Source organism: Colobus angolensis, unplaced genomic scaffold (genome assembly GCF_000951035.1).
Source record: "Colobus angolensis palliatus isolate OR3802 unplaced genomic scaffold, Cang.pa_1.0 Scaffold86, whole genome shotgun sequence".
NCBI lineage: Eukaryota > Metazoa > Chordata > Mammalia > Primates > Cercopithecidae > Colobus > Colobus angolensis.
The window spans coordinates 2,768,417-2,792,874 of record NW_012122487.1 but is presented as its reverse complement, the minus strand read 5'-3'; positions in this window follow the sequence as shown (position 1 = coordinate 2,792,874).

The following is a 24,458-nucleotide window of genomic DNA, read 5'->3' as shown; positions in this document are numbered from 1 at the left end:
TATATTATATAATGAAATATTACTCAGCCTTAAAAAGGGGGTCTTGCCATTTGCCACAACATGAATGGACATGGAAGGCCTTAAGCCAATGAAATAAACCAGACACAGAAAAAAATAATGCATGATCTCACTTATATGTGGAATCTTTTTTTAAAAAGGTTCAAACAGAGAAAAAGTGGTTATCAGGGGCAGAGCATGTGGTGAGGAAGAAACGGGGAGATGTAGGTCAGAGGATACAAAGTAGCAGATATGTAGGGTGAAGGAGTCTAGAGATATAATGTAGAACATGCAGACTACTTAATAAATTGTGTTGTATTAGGGTTTTTTGCTAAATAAGTAGATTTCAGCTGCTCTTGTCAAAAAATAAAAAGTAACTATGTGAGATGATAGCTATGTTAATCTGCTTCACTATAGTAACTATGTTACTTTCTACATGTATCATATATAACATTCCATCATAAACCTCAAATATACATAACACGATTTATTTCTTAAATAAAATGTTTTAAAATAAAGTAGTTAGAATCCCAAAGACAGTTGTGTTCTACCTCACAGTCGGCGCTCTACAGTGTGGTGCCCCTTCTTTAGTCCCAAGAGAAGACCAGCTTTCAGGTGAGGACCTGCTGCTCCTGACTGCCCCCAGCTTTCTGGGGAGCTATTAGATGGGGAGAAGCTCCGAAGTGCCTCTAGGGTCTCATACTAAACTTGACCAGAATTAATACCAAGGAGTTAATCATTCTTTGCACCTTAAGAATTTAGGAGAAGAAACCTCTATTTACTTGAGAAAGCTCCCAAGAGCATCTGATAGCTGCAAGCTTGACATCTGTGATTCCCAAGTCATCCCTGGTATTCCTTTCTGGTTGCTTGTTTCTTTCTTTTCAGATAACCCGCAACAGTGAAAAACAACAGGGTGACTTTTCTACCCATTTTATCTGTACAACACCCCTTCCCAAGTGCCAGGAAAATATATCAGAGATGCAAACTAAATTAGAACTATATTAGAACTAGAGGTTAGGCTCCACTAAAGAGAATATGTAGGGAATGTGCAGATGCTGGTGAGGAGGGGCACAGGGTGGGCACAGGGCTGGCATAGCTCTGGGATGGGGTTGGGGGATGCTTTCTGGTACTGGTTTACACTTGGTCTTTCAGTAGCACTTGAGGAAAAAATGCTTGATTAACCTATAGGCTGCCCCTTTTTCTTGCAAGAGCACCAATGCAGGGAATTCCCAGAGAGGCTTCAGGGCCAGACTGTGCCCTCCATAGTTGCTGTAGGAAGTGGCAGCAGCTCTGAGCAGAACCTCCTCATGAACTTGTTTCTGTTGCTATTAAAGGACTGCCCAATTCTTCGAGCCTCCCCACTTCCCCATTCCCACTCCCCAACCCCCAACCAGAGCAGGTGCCAGAGAAGTTACCTAGAATGGTGGCATCAGCTGACACTGCCCTATCAACTTCAGAGCCTGATTCAGTGGTCAGTGTAGGTTTCTGGGGCTTTTGACCGTCTCCCTACTGGCTGAAGTGAGCGGTGACCAGCACAAGAACAAGATGGTCATGTTTATCTTCTCTCCCTTCTACCCTTCCACAAACCAGAAATAGGCTTCAGTAACTCGAGCTGTGTGAAAGCCACAAAAATCCCACCCAGGCAGGCCATGACTGTGGAGAAGCTGCTTCCAGAACCATTCCACCTGCCTCCATCTCCCTTCTGGCTGCTCCTTCAGCTCTAAGCTGGGCAAGCATCCTCTTTCTTTTGCCTTCCAGTTGAGTCCTGACCTTTCAGAGCCCCCTATCCAGGTTGCTGAAACCTAAAGACTCTTTCCTCCAAAAGAATGCTTCCCTATCCCAATCCTCATAAAAAAGCAGTCCCTATGGCAGTCCTCAATCAACACTTAGGAAGAAAAAGGGACATAGATAAATAGAAACGAAGAATTGTGTGTGCTTTCTGATGAGCTTTGCATAGTTATACTTTCCGGAATATTCATGCCTTAAAACACTAGTAGCTTTTTGTAGTGGATTGAATGGTGACCTCCAAAAGAAATGTTCGTACGCTAACCCCTAGAACATGCGAATGTGACCCTATTTAGAAAAAGAGTCTTTGCAGATATAATTAAGAACCTTGAGATAAGATCATCTTGATTATCCAGGTGGGCCCTAAATCCAATGACAATTGTCCTTATAGAAGCTAGAAGGGAAAACACAGACACAGCAGCAGAGGTTGGAGTCATGCAGCCACCAGAACCTGGAAGAGGCAAGGAAGGATGAGAGCCCTGCTAACACTCTGGTTTTGGACTTCTGGCCTTCAGAACTCTGAGAAAATAAAATTATGTTGTTTTAAGCCATAAAATTTGTGGTAATTTGTTATGACACCCCTAGGAAATAAATACACTTGTTAATTTAAAGTTGCAAAGCCATGCAACTACCTCTTCGAATGTAAACATACAGTTTTTTGCATTACCTTTCTTGCAATTTTCTGTGCAAATATAAACATACATATGCTTTGCTTTTCATTTTGTTTAATGCAAATGAGATTATAATCTTTTGTTTTCCCACTTATTTTTTCCATTTAATATGTCATGGACATACTGCACATTGACCACAAAAAGATTAACTCCTCCCTGTAAAAGGACATTTAGTTTGTTTCTGTTATTTTGCTATTTTGAATAAAGGAACAAGGACAGCAGTATACATATATCTTCATGTACTTGGCAAGCACAGTATGTCTGTGGGATAAATTCTTAGAAATGGAACGTGTAGGTCAAAGGGCATGTGTTACCTAATTCTCTTCCAAATGAATTGTTCCCAGTGTCACTGTTACAGGGTTTGAGAGGACCTCAACAGATGATATCCACAATTTTAATCATTATTGGCCTATATTTTTCATATTCCTCAGATAGCATTGGGTGGGGATGGCAAGAGAAATTTCTATGCCTGAATTTATAACCTAAACCCAACATAAATGTTCTAATTAATGCTATTTCCCTCACCGAAGGGAAAATATCCTTCTCAGATGGATGGTATTGTAGCTTTGGTCCCTCAGCCGTGGTATGTACGACTGGGTTAATTCCAGCCATCCCTCATCATCTTTCAGGGGATTCTCACTCTAACCTGAAAAATATTTTGACTTTTGAAATCCTGGTTTGATGAGGTGAGTGAATTTCATGCTGCTCCATCAATCTTATGCCAAATGCATTTGTCTATAGTATGATGTGGCTTAAGTCTCTGTTCCATTTGACTCAGATTTTATTTGGTGATTGTTTGACATTAATTGACAACATTCCAGGGATTAAGAATACAAACTTGATACCCTCAACCAGAGTGCTTGTCTGAGCAGGCTGCCGTATTTATTTGGGATAACTCACCCTTATTAACCCCAATTTTGTATGTATGTGCATTGTCTTAGTTGCACGGGAGATCCAGGTCCTTATCTTTTTTGGCTAATTCCTCTTCCAGGAAAATCACAAGAAGAAAGTGTTTTGGAAGGACCCACATGACCCTCTTCTCCCAGTTTATTCATCGTCTATTTGCAGAGTTCTGTCAGCAATGTTCAAGGTAGCAGATTTGCTGTTCTGCAAATCCACTATTCTCGTCACATCCTTGCCAGGAGCATGGTAGCCTGTGATCCCACCAGGCTCCCATGCTCTGAGGTGGTTTTCTCTCTGCATGGCTGCTCTGGGGCACCATCACCAGCTGGCTGCCTGTCAGCAGCGTGAGATGTAAATGTCCTTGTGCTTCCAGCCCTCCTTTACCGCTTCTTGACATTTTGCTGTAATCTGGAAAGGGAAGTGGAAGATGCTCTGTGCTCCCCACCTCTATTCCCCATGGTGGGGGAGCAAGAGAGGCACAGATTGTAGCTTGGAATTGATTTCAAATGATTTCTAAAAGCAATAATTTTATATTATGTGCAATTTACCACAGTAAAAACAAAAACAAACAACAACAACAAAAATTAAGACTTGGAAGCACCCCATTATCTTCCTTTCAAAAAAGCTACCCAAATAAAGCATTTTTAATCTAAACGGTGTCTCTCTCCTCTCTGAATTATTCTGTGTCTCAATAGAGAAACACACCGGCAATCGTGCCTTTCCTTGGCATGAGTGCCCTGATTTCCAGGGTGTTGATAAGCCATTCAGCGTCATACTACAGTGCCGGGGACATTAAGCATATCTCCTCGTATATCTCGCTCGGGCAGCACATAATTCAATAATGAATTCAGAGCTTCCAAAACTTTTGTTTCAACCTCAACTTCCACTGTACCTTATGTGAGTGGAGTACATATACTCAGGGGAGAGACATGATGGACAAAAGTGCATAGCCAAGACCTTTTCATTCTTTTTAGCCTCTCAGCCTAGCTACTTGCTCTTTGGGGCTTCAGGGAGAGCTGCCTGCATCTCCAATTCCCCTTTCCCAGCAGTTGTACTGCACCTTACAACTGACCAAATGAGCAAATGGAAATGAAACAGTAGACAGCATGCTTTTCACGCCATAGCCCAGGTCTGAACAGGGACATGAAAAGAGGTGGAAATAAGTGAGAGGTGAGGCGGAATGCCACAAACTGGCTGGGGGTCAAAGTTGGAAGCAAAAATAATCATGGTGAAGGATTTCGATCTCAACGATGTGGCCTCATTACCGTGCTTCTCACATACTGTACTAGAGATGCATTAGCAGCTGAATTGCCCTTCAGTCAAGTCTGGTAGTGTCTGGAAATCATTTTAAACACCATTTAGTAGCATTTAGATTATTTTATGATAACACAGTACCCATTGAAAGGATTATTAAGCTCATATTTGCAGTGGCCAGGGAAAAAAATAAAACATCTCTTTGAAAGATGACTCCCACCATTGCCCCCTCAGCAATTATTCATTTAGGAGCCTCTCTGCCTACATTAGAGCCTGATATAAATTGGCATATGCTAATGCAGGGCTCTGCTGTGGGTTTCTCCTTTAGGAGTTCAGGCTCTCATTACCTACCAACTGATGCACAGGATCCCAGACCCCATTTCCTCTAGTTTGATGTCGCTGTTATATTGTTTGCTCTGAGCCAAAGTAATTTCTTTTCCTTTCCATATACCTATTGCTCCTTTGGTAATGGGTTTCCACAGCAATATTGCAAATAATAAGCCAATGGTCAGAGCTTGCTTGCTTGCCTCCAAAAATAATACCTCATTAGGCAGCAGATCTTGGCTTTTCACCATGGAGCAGCAGATTTATAAAAAGCATCATTTCTCATGGCTCACAGAAGCCTGCAACTCACTTAAGGAAGATAGTGTTGCCAAGTTAAATCTGGTGAGCTTCTCAGCAGGTACCTGAAAGTTGAATAACTAATATTTTAATTACACAATCACATTGTTAAACAAATTTTCAAGTAGCATACTTCAAGTGCAGTGGTGTGCTAGATTTGATTTGTCCTGTATAGGGAGAGCCAATGGTGCACATCTCTTTCCCACTCCAGGTTCAGTGACTTGATGTCAGTTTGGGAGGCTGAAATTGGCCATAAAAATTGGGAAACACTACAAATCAGAATTCCCCTCTTTCCTTTCTTTCCCTCCCTCCCTCCTCCCTTCCCCTTCCTTCCCTTCCTTCCCCTTCCTTCCCTTCCTTCCCTTCCCTCCCTCCGTCCCTCCCTTCCTTCCTTTCCTTCCTTCCCTCCTTCCCTCCCTCTCCCACCCCTCTCCTTTTTTCTTTCACAGAGCTTATTATTAAACATTCACCATATCCCACCACCTCAGTGGACTCTCCAGAGTGAAACAGTTCCCCAAACACCAGTGGGTAACAAGACCTCATTCATTGCTGGAGGCTGACCATGAAAGTAGGCTGGCTGTTCCCTGGGTAGCACCAACTCTGACCCCAGGCTCATTATTTCTATGCAACTCATTCAGTTCAATTTCTACACCTTCAGCTTCTCACATATTCCCCTAGATCACAACCAAGGAGCTTTAACAATGAAAGTACCATTAGCCTGATTATACTCAGTTTTGAAAAAAGAAAAAACACTTCTTCTTTTCAGGAATCCAGTTATGAAAGATATTAAGAGGTTGTGTGTATAGTTGAGGGGTTTGAGAGCTACAGGAGATTGGGAAAGGATTGCTTCTGTTACTACATCTGTTGTTTTTCTGCAAAAGACAGGGCAAGTCTCAAGGTCTGTTCTGTTTGTTTTGTTTTGTTTTGAGACAGGATCTCGCTCTGTCACCTAGCCTGGAGTGCAGTGGCATGATCACAGCTCACTGCAGCCTCAACCTCTTGGGCTCAAACAGTCCTCCCACCTCAGCCTCCAGACTAGCTGGGACTACAGGAGAGCACCACCGTGCCCAGATAATTTTTAAAAATGTTTTTGTAGAGACAGTATCTCCGTATGTTGCCCAAGCTAGTCTCAAAGTCCTGGGTTCAAGCAATCCTCCTGCCTCAGCCTCCCAAAGTGCTGGGATTACAGGCGTGAGCCACTGCAGTTGGCCCCAAGGTCTGTTTTGAATTTTTTTAGCTTAAGGCTTTAATTATTAATGAATCAAAATTTCATTATGCAAACTCTTATCAGTACTTATATTCTAATGTGAAGGAGAAAGGTTTTGAGAGGAAAGAGAGTCATGAGAATGAAGCTTCCAAATAGAAATGTTCTCAATTCATCATTATTTCTAGGACTAGCCTAGACTATAATAGTATTGTTTGATCAACATTTTAATTACATAAGCATGCTGTTCAAAATATTTAAGTAGCATGAAGAGTACAAAATGGAAAGTATATTTTCTTTGCACTCATTCAGTTCACCATCTCACTGTTACAGCTAGTAAATGGCAAAGTTTTATTGTATTAATGTATCTTTCCAATTTACAATAGTATATTTGAATGTTAACTATGCTACTGTATTTGTTAAATATTCAGTATGAGCCCATAATAGTTTCCAAAATGTTTTCAAATATGCTTTTGCTCAGACATACAGACATCAAACAATGTTCATTAGTATTAAAAACCTGACTTGTTCACTACATTAATTTTTTTAAAACCTGTGTTTTTACTGCTTTCCCTTTGGAATTTTTTTTCCCTCCAATTTAACCTGAATACAGTTGAGCAAATGCATGGAAAGTGAGAGTCCAGAGTTGATTTAACTTCTATTGGCAGGATTTTCTGCCCAGGAAGATCCATGCTCCCAGCAAACTGCACACTGCTGGCCTCCCATGTCCTTCTTCACCATAGCTCACTGGATACAAAAAATCAGATGACACTGTTGTTCCTCCCTCTCAGACAAACTCTTTGCTACAGTCAGGTCCATCAGAAATCTCCTAATATGATCATAATGGCAGCCTTCTAACATCTCCTCTCCAGCAACACCAAGGACCCAGATTTGGTCCTTGATATTGCTATTGTTCTTGATATTGTTGGTGTTTTCAAATAGCCCATCTTCCCCATTCTCCACTGTTTCATTTATTGGACCACATGGCCCATATTGCCAGTGCACCTGCTCAGGGCTGCTCACCCCTGTCTCCTGGGACCCTGAGGCTTGAGATTCGTTGCATGGCACAGGACTCACTTTGAGCCCCCAGCCTCCAAACCCTAACGTGTTTGTGTTTGCCTATTACAGGTTTCTGACTAAGGAGCAAAGGGTAGAATCCTGATCTTGTTATAGTGGCCTTTGCTGTGTCACTTCCTTAACCACTGGCCTCTGATAGTTGCCTTGTCAGGAGAAGTGGATGTGCCCAGTTGAGTTTTTTGAGAAACACTACTCTGGCTGTGGGGTCTCCCCTCACAGGTTTTGTTTATATCATCACAGTCTGAGTCTTGTCTCAGCCACATGCATCTATTTCTAGGTCACTAACCTTTGCTCCTCTGTTGCCTCTTTTTGGTATGTGTCTTAGTTTCTTGCACCACTTAGTTCCCAAAGCCTAGGCAATACTAACCTATTTGAGAAAATTATTATGCTTTTCTTTTTGTTCCTGCCCACGAGAACCTTATCCCAGAGCATCTGGAGCAGCTGAAGAAGACGCTCACTGGTGTTGTGGTTATATGCATGAGCCTTGTCTTGAGCCACACTTACAAGAGGTTATTTGAGTTTTTGACACACAGTCCCCTACACATATTCCCATCTATGCTCCTCCCTAGAATGATGTTGCAAGGAAATGACCACCTTCCTAAATAGAATACAACTCAGATACTTCAAAGGTGACTGTGAAGATTACATTTTCCATGTGGAAATGGCAGCTGGACCATATATATCTGGCTCTTGTCTGAATTCTGTGCAGAGTTTTATCTTTTCTCCCTGCTCTTCCCCTCATGCTAGTCCGAGAATTGGAAGTTAGAGAGAGACATTAGTTCATTCTGGTCCCAAATGTGGATATTAATTAATTAATACAATAAATATTTATTAAGCACCTATTATATGCCAGACATTATTCTAAACCCTGGTGATACTGGGGAAGATTCTTGATCCTCTTCAGCTTTTCTATAGTACAGCTAAAACAAGAATGAAATGTTTACATAAGAATAGATGTTAACAATAGGAAGGTAAACAGAAGCCAAGAAATCTAAATTATATGGTTTTCAAGATACCCTTGATCTCTGTGGTTCATATATCAGGCCTCATGTGAAATCTCAGTTTCAAAATTAGACTCACCACTCAAGAAACAATTCGTGTAAATCTGCTCTCAGAGTATAGATCTGACTGCTCAAGTCTCAAAGAGAGATAATATTTCCTCTCTCTACCATGAAAGCCTGTCTTGTTCCACAGGAGGCAAAAATTATATAAAATCAACATCTACTATTTGGATGTTCTAGAGCTGGCCTTTCTTTTTTCCTACTTGATTTTAGCAAGATCAAAACAGATGTGTTGGAAGCTGGCCAAGGTGGCCAACTAGAAGCAGCTAGTGCGCACTGTTCTCACGGAGAGAAACAGAAGGAGTGAGTAAGTGCACACCTTCAACTGAAACAGCCGGGTGCATGCACTGGGATTCATCAAGAAAACAACCCAACCCACAGAGAATGGAGAAAAGCAAGGCGGGACGACCACCCGCCTGGGAGCAACATGGACCTAGAGGGGCCTCCCCTACCCAGGGAAGCGGTGAGTGAGTGAGCGATACCGGGACCCATGCTTTTCCCAAAGATCTTTGCAACCTCAGGTCAGGAGATCCCCTCGTGAATCCACTCCACCAGGACCTTCAGTCTGACATGCAGAGCTATGTGGAGTCTTGGCAGAAAGGCCTCTCAGGTTCACATAGAACCACAGGAGCTTTAGATATCTGGGCTTCCCAGGAAAAGCGGCCGCAACTCCAGCAAATCAGGAGTTTGGACCCCTAGGAAAGGGACTGAATCCTGGGGTTGAGCAGCCATGGGTGGTTGGCCCCACTTTCATGGCATCTCACAGGATAAGATCCACTGGCTTGGAACGCTGGCCAGTTACAGGTAGCAGCTTTACACCCCCCTGAGATGGAGCTCCCAGGGGGAGGGGCGGGCTGCCATCCTTGCTGTTAAGCAGCCTTAGCCATTGTTGCCTTTGGGCTCTAGGTAATCAGAGGCAACTAGGGACTGGAGCAGTCCTCCAGCACAATGCAGCAGCTCTATGAAGACGTGGCCAGACTGCTTTTTTACGTGGGTCCCAGATCCTATTTCTCTTCACTGGGAAGAATTTCCCGGCCTTGGTGTACAACCATCACCACCAGGGTTTTCCAGTCAGCAGCAGTTCCAAACCCCCTGGGACAGAGCTCGCAGAGGGTAGAGTCGGTCACCATCTTTGCTGTTTTACATCCTTAGCCGTTGTTGCCCTTGGGCTTTGGAGAGTCCACAGTGACTGGAGGTTGGAGCAGACCCCCAAAGCAATACAGCTACTCTACAAAAAAGGCAGCAGACTGATTTTTTAATGTTGGTCTCTGACCCCATTCCTCCTCATTGGGCAGGAACTCTGCATCAGGTCCCCAGCCTCCTCCACTGGTGTGTTTGGGCCAGCAACAAGTCTGTAATTCCCTGGAACAGAGCTCCTAGAGGGAGAGGCAAGCTACCATCTTTGCTGTTTCACAGCCTTCACTGTTGATATCTTCAGGTACTGGAAAATCCAAGGTGACTAGGGACTGGAATAGACTCCTACCAGACTGCAACAGCCCTAAAGAAAAGTGGTCAGACTATTACGTGGGTCTGTGATCGCATATTTTCTCACTGGGTGGGTCCTCCCAGCCTGGGTCTCCAGCCATCCCCTGCTGGGGCTATTGAGCCAGTAGCAGCTCTGCAACTCCCTGGGACAGAGCTCCCAGTGGGAGGGATAGGTTGCCCTCTTTGCTGTTTCACAGCCCTTGCCCTTGCTGTCTCCAGGCTCTGGTGAGTCTTCAGGGACCAGAGACTTGTCTGGACCCCCAGCAGAGAACACCCACCTGATGGAAAAGTGACCAGACTGTTCTCCATGCAGGTCCCAGTCCACACTTCTCACTGGGCAGGGCCATCCAACCTGGGACTCCAGCACAACCACTCCGCCCCTGTCTGATCACCACAGAGGCAGACCAGCATTTCTCCAAGGAGGAAATCTTAGAGTCAAACCAAAAGCCCTGTGCCACTGCAATTGCAGTCCTACTGCCCTAACAGCTCTCAGCCTGGGGAAATGATAAAAGGCACTACACAGGCACCTCCAGAACACCATAGCCACCATACAAAGAGGAATCCAGACCCTCTTCCCTGGGAACCCCCACTCCCACTCTTCACCAGGCAAGGTCCCTAGCTCATGACCACAGAACAGTCACCCCACCCACAGTGAACATACCTACTAGTAGTGGCCCAGTGTTTCCCTGGGGAGAGGCTTCCAGAGGCATCCGACAGCCCCGCTGTCTGCCACTGCCACAGCAGCGGTTCTATCCCTGCTACCTTTGACCTGAGGGATATACCTAAGCTTACAGCACCCCAGAGTCATCAGAACTTACAGAACACCACAGCACACCACAGCACAGAGAGGAGACCAGTTTCTCCTCCTAGTGAGCCCTTGAGTCCCTGCTCCCCAACAAGTGGAACCCCAAGCTCACAATGGTAGTGCAGCTACCCCTCTCCACTGGCTGAACCCTCCCAGTAATTCCATCTCTGTGTTTCTCAGAGATGGGGCCCAAGGAGGAACCAAATGCCCCTCTGCCCCTTCCTCTGTGTTGATACTACCCCAGCTACCTTCAGAATAAAAAAGGAGCAAAGGCGCTAAGTGCCCTATCCACACCTCCAACAAGCAGCAGCTGACCCAAGGAGAGGAAACTAGTCTGTCTCCCATGGCTCTTTCCCACACCCCTGTTCATTATTACCAGGAAGGGAACCCCTGGCTTAGGCCCACAGCACAGAGCCCCCATCCAGGGCTGCTTATACTGAGTGATTGCTGACCTGAATTTCTCTCGGGTGGAGCCCCCAGGAGACAAGAAAAAACCCTTGGCCACAACCACTTCTAAGGTTCCTTTGTTTGCTGCTTCCAAGTTGGGGAGGGCACATGAGCCCTGAGATCACCCCAGAGCTGTGGTGGGTAGCCTGGGAATGTCAAGTTGCAATCTACAGCCAGCACTCAAGTGGGAGAGGGGCCCACATTTTCAGAGCATTGAGAGGGAGCACGATTGCAATTGGTGAAGAAATATAGGGGTATATGGGAGCCTCATGACTGAGCAAGAGTCTACCAGCTGACCACTATTGCTAAGCATCACCTACTGGATCACACCCTCAAACCAAAAGATTCAACAGCAAAATTACCTAACACCCCACCCCCCACCCCCACTGTGAAACCAAAGACAAGGCAGCTACAAAGACCCTGCACAAATCCTCGACCCTGTAAAAACATCAAGAAAAGAAGCCTACTGACTATGCTCAATCTATACTGCAGTTAAATGAACACCCACATACAGATATGAGAAAGAACCAACGCAAGAACTCCAGCAACTCAGATGGCCAGAGTGTCTGATGTCCTCCAAACAACTGTACAAGTTCTCCAAAAAAGGTTCTTAACCAGGCTGTGTTGGCTGAAATGACAGAAACAGAATTCAGAATATGTATAGGAATGAATATCATTGAGATTCAGGAGAACAGCAAAACCCAATCCAAGGAAACAGAATCACAATAAATGATACAGGAGCTGACAGATGAAATAGACAGTATAAAACAGAACCTAACTGATCTGATAGAGATGAAAAACACACTACAATAATTTCACAATGCAATAGCAAATATTAATAGCAGAATAGTCCAAGCTGAGGAAAGAATCTCAGAAACTGAAGACTGGCTCTCTGAAATGACAGTCAGACCAAAAAAAAAGAATAAAAAAGAATGAATGAAACCTCCGAGAAATATGGGATTATATAACGAGGTCAAATCTATGAATCATTGGCATTGCTGAAGGGGATGGTAAGAAAGCAAACAACTTGGAAAACATATTTCTAAATATCATTCATGAAAACTTCCCCAACCCCATTGGAGAGGCCAACAGTCAAATTCAGGAAATATAGGGAACCCTTGCAAGATTCCAATTAAGAAGATCATCCTCAAGTCATATAATCAGATTTTCCAAGGCCAAAATGAAAGAATATTAAAGGCCTGCTGGGTGCGGTGGCTCAAGCCTGTAATCCCAGCACTTTGGGAGGCCGAGACGGGCGGATCACGAGGTCAGGAGATCGAGACCATCCTGGCTAACCCGGTGAAACCCCGTCTGTACTAAAAAATACAAAAAACTAAAAAAAAAAAAAAAAAAAAAAATTAAAGTCAGCCATCAAGCAAATATTTCTAGAGATCCAATATGTTTTAGATGCTGTCTCAGACTGGAGAGGAGGCGGAGGTTGCAGTGAGCTGACATTGCGCCACTGCACTCCAGCCTGGTGACAGAGCAAGACAAAAAAAAAAAAAAAAAAAAAGAAAGAATATTAAAGTCAGCTAGAGAGAAAGGAGGTCAAGTCACCTGTAAAGGAAATGCCATCAGGCCATCAGGCTACCAGACCACCTCTCAGCAGAAACCCTACAAGCCAGAAGAGGTTGGGGACCTATATTCAAAATTCTTGAAGGAAAAAAAAAAATCTTCAACCAATAATTTTATATCCACTAAACTAAGCTTCCTCAGTGAAGGAGAAATAAGATCCTTTCAGAAAAGGATAAGCAAATGTTGAGGGAGTTTGTTACCACCAGTACTGCCTTACAAGAGATCTTGAAAAGAGCTCTAAATATGGAAAAGAAGGATCATTACCAGTCAATACAAAAACACATGTAAGTTCACAGAGCAGTGACATTATAAAGCAATCACACAATGAAGCCAGCATAATAACCAGCAAAGACATGGGATCAACCTAAATGACCATCAGTGGCAGATTGGAGAAAGAAAATATTGTACGTATACACCATGGAATACTATGCAGTCATTAAAAATAACAAGATCATGTCCTTTGCAGGAGCATGGATGGAGCTGGAGGCCATTATCCTTAGCAAACTAACATGGGAAGAGAAAACCAAATACCAACTGTTCTCCTTTATAAGTAGTGGAGCTAAATGATGAGAACACATGGACACAAAGAGGGGAACAACAGACACTGGGGCCTACTTGAGGGTGAACGGTGGGAGAAGGGAGAAGATCGGAAAAAAAGTAACTATTGGTCACTAGGTTTAGTACCTGGTGATGAAATAATCTGCACAACAAACCCCCGTGACATGAGTTTACCTATATAACGAACCTGCACATATACCTCTGAACCTAAAATAAAAGCTTAAAGAAAAAGATGTGTTAATTGACCATTTCTATTCTTTTTCTTTCAACTTGTATTTGTATACTAGCTTTTATTTTATTTTAATATGTAATATGAGCTTGTCCAAACCACGGTTCATGGGCTGCTTGAGGTCCAGGGTGGCTTTGAGTGCAGCCCAACACAAATTTGTAAACTTTCTTAAAACCTTATGGGATTTATGCATGAACTTTTTAAATTTTTTTAAGTTCATCAGCTATCATTAGTGTTAGTGTATTTTATGTGTGGCTCAAGACAATTCTTATTCTTCCAATGTGGCCCAGGGAAGCCCAAAGATTGAACACCTCTCGTACAATATATTTGGTTCGTAAAGGTTTTAGACAATAGTTTCTTCCTTTTGTTTTTCTTATTCTGATTAAAAATATTGACAAAAATTGTTTATATTCAAGGTGTACAATGTGATGATTTGATATATGGATACATTGTATGCTTATTACCAAAGTCACATTAATTAACACATTCATCACCACCCATAGTTACCATCTGTGTGTGCAGGGCAGGGGGAGGAGGACACTTAAAATTTGTTCTCTCATCAAATTTCAAGTAAACAATGCAGTGTTATTAATTAAGGTCGGAATGTTATACATTAGATCCACAGAACTTACTCATCTTAAAACTGAAAGTTGAACTCACAGAAGAAGAAAGTAGAATGATGGTTGCCAGGGTGGCAGGGACTGGGTGGTAGGGGGAATAAGGTGATATACAGCAAATAGTTCCTTTTTCATAGAACGAAATCATGGCCAACATAAATAACTGTCTTAGTTCTGTCTAAATATAGTTCTGAACTGTATTTAGATAATATTTTGATTCTTACTTTATATTTTCAGGTTTTTTTTTTTTTCTTAGACCAAGTTTCACTCTTGTTGCCCAGGCTGGAGTACAGTGGCGCAATCTCGACTCCTGTAACCTCTGCCTCCCAGGTTCAAGCTATTCTCCTGTCTCAGCCTTCCTGAGTAGCTGGGATTACAGGCATGCGCCGCCACACCCAGCTAATTTTGTATTTTTAGTAGAGATGGGGTTTCTCCATGTCAGTCAGGCTGGTCTCGAACTCCTAACCTCAGATGATCCGCCTGCCTCAGCCTCCCAAAGTGCTGGGATTATAGGAGTGAGTCATCACGCCCGGCCTATTTTCAGGTTTTTAAGTACATTTATGTCTCCTTTTCTTTTTATCTTTTTTGAGTTGCTCTTTTTTGTCTGTCTCTTTAAAATAGTATATACATGAGTTTGGAGTTTTGATTCTCATGAAATATTTGTCTTTTAATAAGGAAACACATTTACCAAAAATATGTAAGACTTCTTGGTTCATAAACTTTCTCAAAATTTCTATTGCTCCATTATATTGTCACATTTATTATTATAGAGGTAACATTTTTTATTCCTTTGTAGAAAACTATTTTTTTTTTCTGTTTGGATGCTTACAGTGGTTCTAAAAGTGTGGTCCCTTGGGGATTGTTAATGGGTACAAAAAAGTAGTTAGAAAGAATGAATAAGACCTAGTATTGCTAGCACAATAGGGTGACAATGGTGAGAAATAATTTAATTGTACATTTTAAAATAATTAAAAGAGTATAACATGATTGTAACACAAAAGACAAATGCTTGAGGTGATGGATACCCCATTTATTCTGAAATGATTATCATGCGTTACCTGTTTGTATCTCATGTAACCCATGAATATATACACCTACTATGTACTCACAAAAATTTGAAATTAAGATAAATTAAAAATTTAAAAATAAAAAAAATAGTGTGGTCCCCGAGAGCTTTCAGGGGGTCTATGAGGTTGAAACAATTTTCATAATACTAAGAGGTTATTTTATTTTAAGGTGTTGATATTTGCACTGATAGTCCAAAGCAATGGTGCCTTAACAAGAATCAGGACAGTGACATTAAATTATACTATATGTAGTATTATATAAAATAGAATATTATGCATATTCTATTTGACAAACAGAAAATATTCATAAGGCACTTCTGCAGCATACCACAGAAGAATGACTATCTTGAGGAAAATCACATGGGCAATTGTTTGAGTTGCAAGCTAAACTAACCACATTTTTCTGGAAAACCCTTTTTTACCTGAAAGAACAAATAACAGATAAACTATGCTAAATCAAACAATTATTTGTCAGATGTTTTCTTTAAATAAACTAAATGAGCCTGTGACTACAACAAAGGGAACTGATAGTATTTGTGGTCAATGATAAAATTTAAGCTCCCACATGAAAAACAGAATTTTGGAAAACTATTAACCACCATGGTGAGCTTGTAAGCTTTTCAATAGACTTTTCTAATGAAGTTTGCAATGATATTAACAAGTGTGATTTCACAAATTTGTATAACTAAATATGTCAATGTTTGGAAGATCTTCATTATTCAGGGAAACAATGTATTTCCAAATGACCAATGTATGATGTTAAAATATATAGGTAAAGATCTATTTGAAATGGTAAACCAGTGGATTTTACTGCAACTAAGTATGAGAAGTTATTTAATGTTTCAGTTTTCATATTGTAATTAGCCTTTTAGAGCTACCACTTTTCAAGTTTGGTTGTAGTAGTTTTAAAATATTCATAATTATCTGAAAAAGCTATTCAAATGTTCTCTTTCCAACTACACATTTGTGTGATAGATTTTTAAATATACTTTAACCAAAAAATATTAAAACAAATTAAATGTAGTAGATATGACTTCCTGTTTTCTAAGCCAAACTTTGAAGAGATTTGCAAACTGGAAAAAATTCCAATATTTGTTTTGTTTTGGAATAGTTTTTTCATTACGGTATCCTATCTACGTTAACATGTAATGGGCTTATTATTCAAATGAACACATAAAATATTTTCCTTAAATTGTCAAATTTAACTTCTAATATGATAAATACTGATAAAGATAATCTACACAAACAAAAGTTATTTGGAGCCTGTGATGATTAATTTTATTCATCAACTTGATTGGCCCACAGGGTGCCTAGATATTTGATCAGACATTATTCTGGGTGTAAGTGTGTTTTGGGATGAGATTAATATTTAAATAAGTAGCCTGAGTAAAGCAGATTGCCTTTTCTATTGTGAATGGGCCTCATTCTATCAGTTAAGACCGAATAGAACTAAAAATCTGAACTTTCTCCATGTGAGAGAAAATTCACCCTGACTGCTGGGACATTGACTTCTTTTCTGCCTTCAGACTCAAAATGAAACATTGGCTCTTCTTCAGTCACCAGCTCACTGACTCACTCTGCAGACCTTAGGACTTGCCCACCTCCACAATTTTGTGAGCCAATTCCTTATTTTTATGTATCTGTCTATGGTATCTGTATTAGTTCATTTTCATGCTGTTAATAAAGATACCCAAGAATTTATTTAAAGAAAAAAAAGAGAGTTTAAATGGACTCACAGTTCCATGTGCCTGGGGAGCCCTCACAAGCATGGTGGAAGGCCAAAGGCATGTCTTACATGGCAGCAGACAAAAGAGAATTGAGAATCAAGAAAAAGGGGAAACCCCTTATAAAATCATGAGCTCTTGTGAGACTTACTCACTGTCACAAGAACAGTATGGGGGAAAACCACCTCCATGATTCAATTATGTATCCGTATCCGTATCCATCCATCCATCCATCCATCCATCCATCCATCCATCCATCCATCCATCCATCCTATTGATTCTTCTCTGGAGAACCCTAAAACAGAATCCTTAGTAACTTTTAAGAGTACAATAGCATTGTGAGACCAAGAAGTTTGAAAACTGTTGTTACAGAGTATGCAACCTTGTATCAAAGTATTACCAGGTATCACCCAAAGTGAGTCTCTTTTTATTTACTTTACCTTACTGAGCCACCTTAATCTATAACTCATTCTTTCTCTCAGGAGTATCTTCGTATGTGCATCATTGATTATTGATTTAGTCTCCTATAGGGACACCAATTATTCACAGGTTGTTGACTCTCCATTCTCTGTTCTCCATGTCAATTATCTTTCCTCTTATCAGTTTTTTTTTTTAACTTTTCTGTGTGTTTCAATTCTGTTACACTAATCTTTATTTTATACATCTCTCATTGCAATTATTTCTGTAGCCTTTTTTTCTTAGCATTTTTTCTCTGAATCTCTGTTTCATAGAGGCAATAGGTTCCACTTCTCTATTGCTCATTCCAAATAATTTCCTAATTGTTTCTTCCGGATTTTACAAGAAAACACTATTTTGCAAGGATACTTTTCTTCTCAGTCTTTTCTTACATTGGAGTTTTATTTCTTTGGCTTGGATTGAATATTATTCTTATTTTAAATGTTTCTCTTTTTTAATCCTTTAGTTGGGAAATTCTTTACAAAATTTTTGTTATTGTTCTGTTGTTTTGTTCTGTGTTCAGAAAGCACTGTTGTTTGGTGAGGTACTTTTGGCTCTGTTACTGCCTCTTTTGTGGTGATTCCTCTTTTTCCCAAATCTACACTTGGAAGGCAGAATGACGAGCACTGAATTCTAATCCAATTCCCAAATGACTTTAACCTAGTTCAAACTTACTAAAGAAGTAACTTCTCTTTTCCCTACAACCTGATTTTCAGCCACTGTAAATCAATATAATATATGATAAATAATTCTTGGCTTACACCTACAATAAATATTTCTCCATTGTCCACCCTACACCCTATACTTGGGGATTACAGCTATGAGAATTAGCCCTGCCATCACCATGATTCCCTACCTGCCTCTTGTCCAGTTCATTTTGTTGGCCTCTATCTCTGTAGATACAATAGAATGATTGAGAGCAAAGCTGATGGACAGAGTACTCCGATTGCCCCATAATCCATCATACCTTGAGGTGAATTCTGAGTAATTTGTTTTTAATACACTTCAACCTGCTTTATATTATAGTCAGAAAAGATTGACCACCAAAGAGTGGCATTGAGTTATCTAACAAATTTACTCCTCAGTATTGATACGAGTCTTTCTCTTTCTTCTACATGTTTAAAAATACTATAATTGGATGTTTGGAGTCAATGTAATGAAGACTAATTGACCCTAGTAGTCACTTTGAGATCTCTGGTGATATTAAACCAGTCTCTAAGTTATTATAACTCTGAACCCTATGACATGAGTTCTCCTACTGAGACTACAAATCAAACTTCTTACAGGATGGACTGGGTATCTGATTCTCCCTTTAAGGTCACTAAGACAGTCCCAATGTGGTTGTTGGCCAAGTAGAATAATGTCGAGATTGGATCCAGGGTTTCAGAATCTTAAATAATCTTAAGAAGATGGTACCAGGTATAAAGTATATATAAAGTATAAAAGCTGCAGGAAAAGACTCAAGGGTCAAAGTAGAGAAGGTTACTTAGTTATCAGGCTCTGAAAATAATCAAAGGGACAGATATGACTAATAACTGGCTAATAACACTCCAGGTCATTCATTCAACAACATTTATTCATAAATATTCATTGATACCAGACTATGTTACTAGTGCTCAAGCCAAGAAAATGTAGAACTCAAACAGGAATCCATAAGATGAGTGGGGAGGTCTAGAACTTTTGTAAGAAATAGGCTATGATGCCCAACTCTTTTCAGGTGCTGGGTTTTCTGATTTTAAAGAAATAGAATCAAGATAGATACTGAGAAATACTTCTACGGCATTACATAGTCCTTATCTTTCCATTTGATCTCCTTTCATTACCCTCTAGGCCCAGACCAAAGGAGCCATGTTGTCCCTTTGACCAAATTGGAAATCGGACTTACGCTCCAAACGTAAGAAACTCAGCATTAGGCCTAAGAGACCTAAAGGCCTTTGGTCAACTTCCCAAAGATACTAACTGGCCACTCCAAGTCAAGCTCCCTTAGGGAAAAATCTCTTACAATTTCTTTACTGGTACAATGAGCAACTCTGGTCTAGTGTTTTCAGAGGCATTCCTAGCTTATTCTCTTAGCTGTTCTGCCACTGATTTTAGACCCTGCTCTCCTTTCAAAGCATTGATTTAGGATATACACAACTTAATGAAAAGAAAGCCAGCAAAGGAATAAAAGCTTTAAAACACATCATTATGCGAATGGTAATGTATTTGCTGCCTCCACTGCCAACAGAACAAAAAGATAAAGGTACATGTAGCAGCAGACAAATTTAGGTTAGTCACCAGAGGAAACTAGACATTACCCATCAAAGCATGACAGTAACACGGCATAGGTTTCCCAAGGGAGATTGTGTAGCTTCTTAAGCAGGCTTTTGAAAGAAATGTTTGACAATGACATGTCTTGAAACATGTTAATATAATTCTATCCAGAGATAGGAGAAAGTACTTGATAATGTCCCCTGCCCAGCCCTTGCCATTTGATGATTATAAATCATATAACTGTAATAACTCATTCACCTGGAAAAGGGCACTTACCTTTCTTTCTTTCTTCTCTAAGCAACAAAACCATTACCTTTTCTGAACTGAAATCTGCTCACAGGTTGCTTTTTGGTACTGACTTTTCTGTCTGTTCACCAGACTGATGAAAGTGTGTATATCCTATAAGTTCTTATAGTTTTAATGAAATCCCTGAGCTCTTCCTTCAAAAACAATTTTTAACAACAACAAAAAACGTAGGTTCCAGGAGGATAAAAGGAAGACAAACTGTTCTGTGCTTGTGTTAAAGGCCAGACTGCAAACACTTTCCAAAAATCCTTTTCAGGCTCCTTCCAGGGGATGACCAAGCATCAACCCTACATAAAACAATCAGAGATTCAAGCTGTAGTTTTTCCTGCCTCCAAAGTAGACTAACAAGACTTAACTGTACTTTCTAGGTACCTCAATTCTATAACTTGTTCCATTTTATTTTGTAGAAAATAGCTGCAATACACAAGGCCTTGGTAATGGTAGAATGTTAATAAGGACTTTTTTTTTCTCCAGCCCCTTCTACTGAAATATGCCCACATCCCACCACTCATGGGAATTTCATAAGTCTCCTTTAATAACCACTCACCCATAAGCATGTCATGAAGACTTTTTGTGTCATGCTATTTGTATTACTGTCCCCTGTTATGAGGCTTACATCCTTTTCTTCTCCTCTTCATCTTTTTTTTTTTTTTCTTTTTTAGGCAGAGTCTCATTCTGTCACCCAGCCTGGAGTGCAGTGGTGCAATCAGCAGCCTCGACCTCCTGGGTTCAGGTGATCCTCCCACCTCAGCCTCCCTGCCGTAGCTGGGAGGGCAGGCGCATGCCACCTGGCTAATTTTTTGTGCTTTTTGTAGAGACAGGGTTTTGCCATGTTGTCCAGGCTGGCCTTGAACTTCTGGGCTCAAGCCATCCAACGAATCTTGGCCTCCCAGGGTGCTGGCATTACAAGCATAAGCCCCTATACCTGGCCTCCTACTCACCTTTTAGTTCTCAGCTTAAATATATCTTTCTCAGGCAAGACTTCCCAGATGTTCCATATTCAGTTAGATACACTTACTACGTAACTATATGCATCTGTACCCAGGTGCATTTCTCTTGCACATCTCATGGTAAGTATAGATATTTGTACAAGATCTGTTTCTCATTAGACATTAAGTTCACGAAGATGGAAGGCTTTCATCAAGTTCACTACTCTATTTCCAGCATCTAACATAGTGTTCAACAAATGCTTTAAATTATGTAATTCATTCATTAATAAATTTTGAATATCCAGTGCTACTACTGATACTTAAGAAAGTTAATAATATTTTTACTACAACAGATTCAAGTTTTCAGTCTGAATACTTCATTTCACAGTATTTATTTAAATTCCTTCTGCACTGATTATTTTCTCTTTTTAAGGACAGTTTCTGGGTTTTTTGTTTTTTTCCATCCTCCTACTACCTGACCCCCTAGCCCTTTTATCTTGGAAAGAAGCAAATTTCTTACAGACATTTTCTTCCTACAGGTATTGTGGTCTCTCCAGAACCATACTTAGCAACAGGTATAAATACATAGTGGTAATTTGTGCAAGTAGGCAAGGCTAACCTTCCTTGAAACTATGGTCTCATTTCCAGAATTTTGAGGAAACCCTGCCTTCATTCCCACATCTTTCTGATGATAATTCCATTAGCAAGTGAGGTGTTGAATTTCACAATCAGAAATGTGGTTTTAAATATAAATCCTAGCAAGATAAATTGTAATTTTATTTAAATCTCATTTACGGTCTCAATGACTTCTCATCTGCTTTTCTGCAAAAATGTCTGAAGGTTGGCAAAGACGCCCTGGGCAGGCAGAGCCAAGGCAGATGGTGGAGGAATAGCAGTGCCCCTGCATCACAATTTTGCTGACAGTTGGACTAACTATTCAAGTGCGACCCTCAGAGACTTTGTTCAACACCTTGCTGTAGTGCAATAACATGAGAGAAGCTGCCATGCAAAAAGTGCTGGTGCTTTCTGTATAGGGCCTATTAGTGGACACTGCCTTGGAGCAGATCTTTGTTTTCAGAAGACTTATTAAAACAGCCTCCTTAGTTAGGAAATATTAATACGTAGACATTAATTGTTCTTATAGAATAGTATGAGAGATCTTTTGGTGGCTTCCTAAAGGCTGCCCACCCATACCCCACAGGAAACTAAACTTAGACATCTCTGGGGTGAGCAAATTTACAAACCAAGGAGGCCAAGGAGTTTCCTGGAAGGAAAAGGAATGGAGAGCTGACCTTTCCCTCTGGGAAAGTAAGGACATTATAACTGCTAATGACTTGAACTGTTATCAGCTCAGGTCTGAAAAAAAAAACCTTTTTTTAAGGAAAAGAAAAAAGAAGGATACCAAGAGCTGCCACTGAGGAACTTACCTTAAGGGAAGGGAGAGTACCAATATGAAGAGGTGATCCCAATGGAAACTGTGCCCTTACCATTGAAAGCCTGCATAAAGATTCGCAAACACTGGAGCCTAGGCCTACAGTGACATGGGACAAAAACATCTGAGCTTAACAGTTGAGAGAAAGATCTCTTTTTTCTCTTTCAGTGTTCCTAGATGCCTCCTTTACACCAAAGGACAGAGACAGTATCATTCTGTGCAAGCTCTTTTGTTTACAATGAAATGACCTGTGGTAGCCACGAAAACAACATGATCAAACCCTGGGTTCTCACCCATGGCCTGACCAGATTCCCCAGTTCTCCCTATTTCTATAAAGAGTTGGAGCCTAAACCTATGTTCTGTGGATTGAGTAAGCCCATGGAGAACTAAGGTTTCTGGGGTAAAAAGGGTCCTAAGAGAGAGATTAGATTTTCTGCTAATCTAGGCATAGATATGGATAAAGAAAACGTGGCACATATACACCACAGAATACTATGCAGCCATAAAAAAAGGATGAAATCATGTCCTTTGCAGGGACAGGGATGAAGCTGGAAACCATCATTCTCAGCAAATTGACACAGGAACAAAAAACCACACACTGCATGTTCTCACTCATAAGTGGGAGTTGAACACTGAGAACACATGGACACAGGGAGGGGAACATCACACACCTGGGCCTGTCAGGGGGTGGGGGGCTAGGGGAGGGATAGCATTAGGAGAAATACCTAATGTAGATGATGGGTTGATAGATGCAGCAAACCACCATGGTACATGTATACCTATGCAACAAACCTGCACGTTCTGCGCAGGTATCCCAGAACTTAAAGTATAATAATTCTTTTAAAAATGCACTGCAAAAAAACACATTTCAAAAAAAAAAGAAAATATAAATAAAAATAATTTTAAAATGCATAGTCATGTGCCATGTAAAAACATTTTAATCAACAATAGAGCACATATACTGACAGTAGTTGCATAAGATGATAATGCATATTTTTACTGTACCTTTTCCATGTTGAGATGTGTTTAGATATGCAAATGCTTACCACTGTGTTACAACTGCCTACAGTATTTGCTACCGTAACATGCTGTACAGATTTGTAACCCAGGAGCGACAGACTATTCCATACAGCCTAGGTGTGTAATAGGCTACACTATCATCTAGATTTGTGTGTGTATACTCTGTGATGCTCGCAGACAATGACAAAAAAGTCCCACATTTCTCAGAATGTATCCTTAAGTGATATATGACTGTGTATGTAACCTCAAATCTAATGTGGACTAGTGAACGGGATTATGCAGAAAAAAATTAACATAGCAAGCCTGAGACTGCTACCCTCAGAAAGTCGTGCTTGCAAGCTAAGCCCCTGGCTGGCATCTAGGGACTTCAATTTCAGGAATGTTTCCACGACCCTAACTGACAAAAGTGGTTCATTGTGCCTAAACTGCAAATAGTATGGCTTATCCTGAACACTTGCTTCCCTTCTGCAAGTCTCAAGCTTTAGCATATGCTAAGTAGAGAGCGCATATGTGACCAGTTCCCAATAAAAATCCTGGGTACTGAGTTCCTAATGAACATCCCTTGGGAGACAACATTTCACATGTGTCATCATAACTTGTTTCTGGAAGAATCAAGTGTATCCTGAGTGACTCTACTGGGAAGGAACTTCTGGAAACTTGCTCCTGGTTTCCTCTGGACTTTGCCCATACACCTATTCCGTCTATTGATTTTGCTTTGGATCCCTTCATAGTCATAAATCACGGCCATGAGTATGACTACATGCTGAGTCCTGAGAGTCCTCCTAGGTAGTTACCAAATCCAAGGGTGTGGTCTGGAGGACCCCAACACACAAGAAGAGCACACAAATAATACCAACCAAATTTCTTTCAGTCGTATGGGATGCCACTTTTTCAACTTGATTCTGGAATTTTAGCTGGATATTTCCATTAACATCATTTTTAAAAAGATTTCCTCATGTTTATGCAGTTATTATTGTCTCCT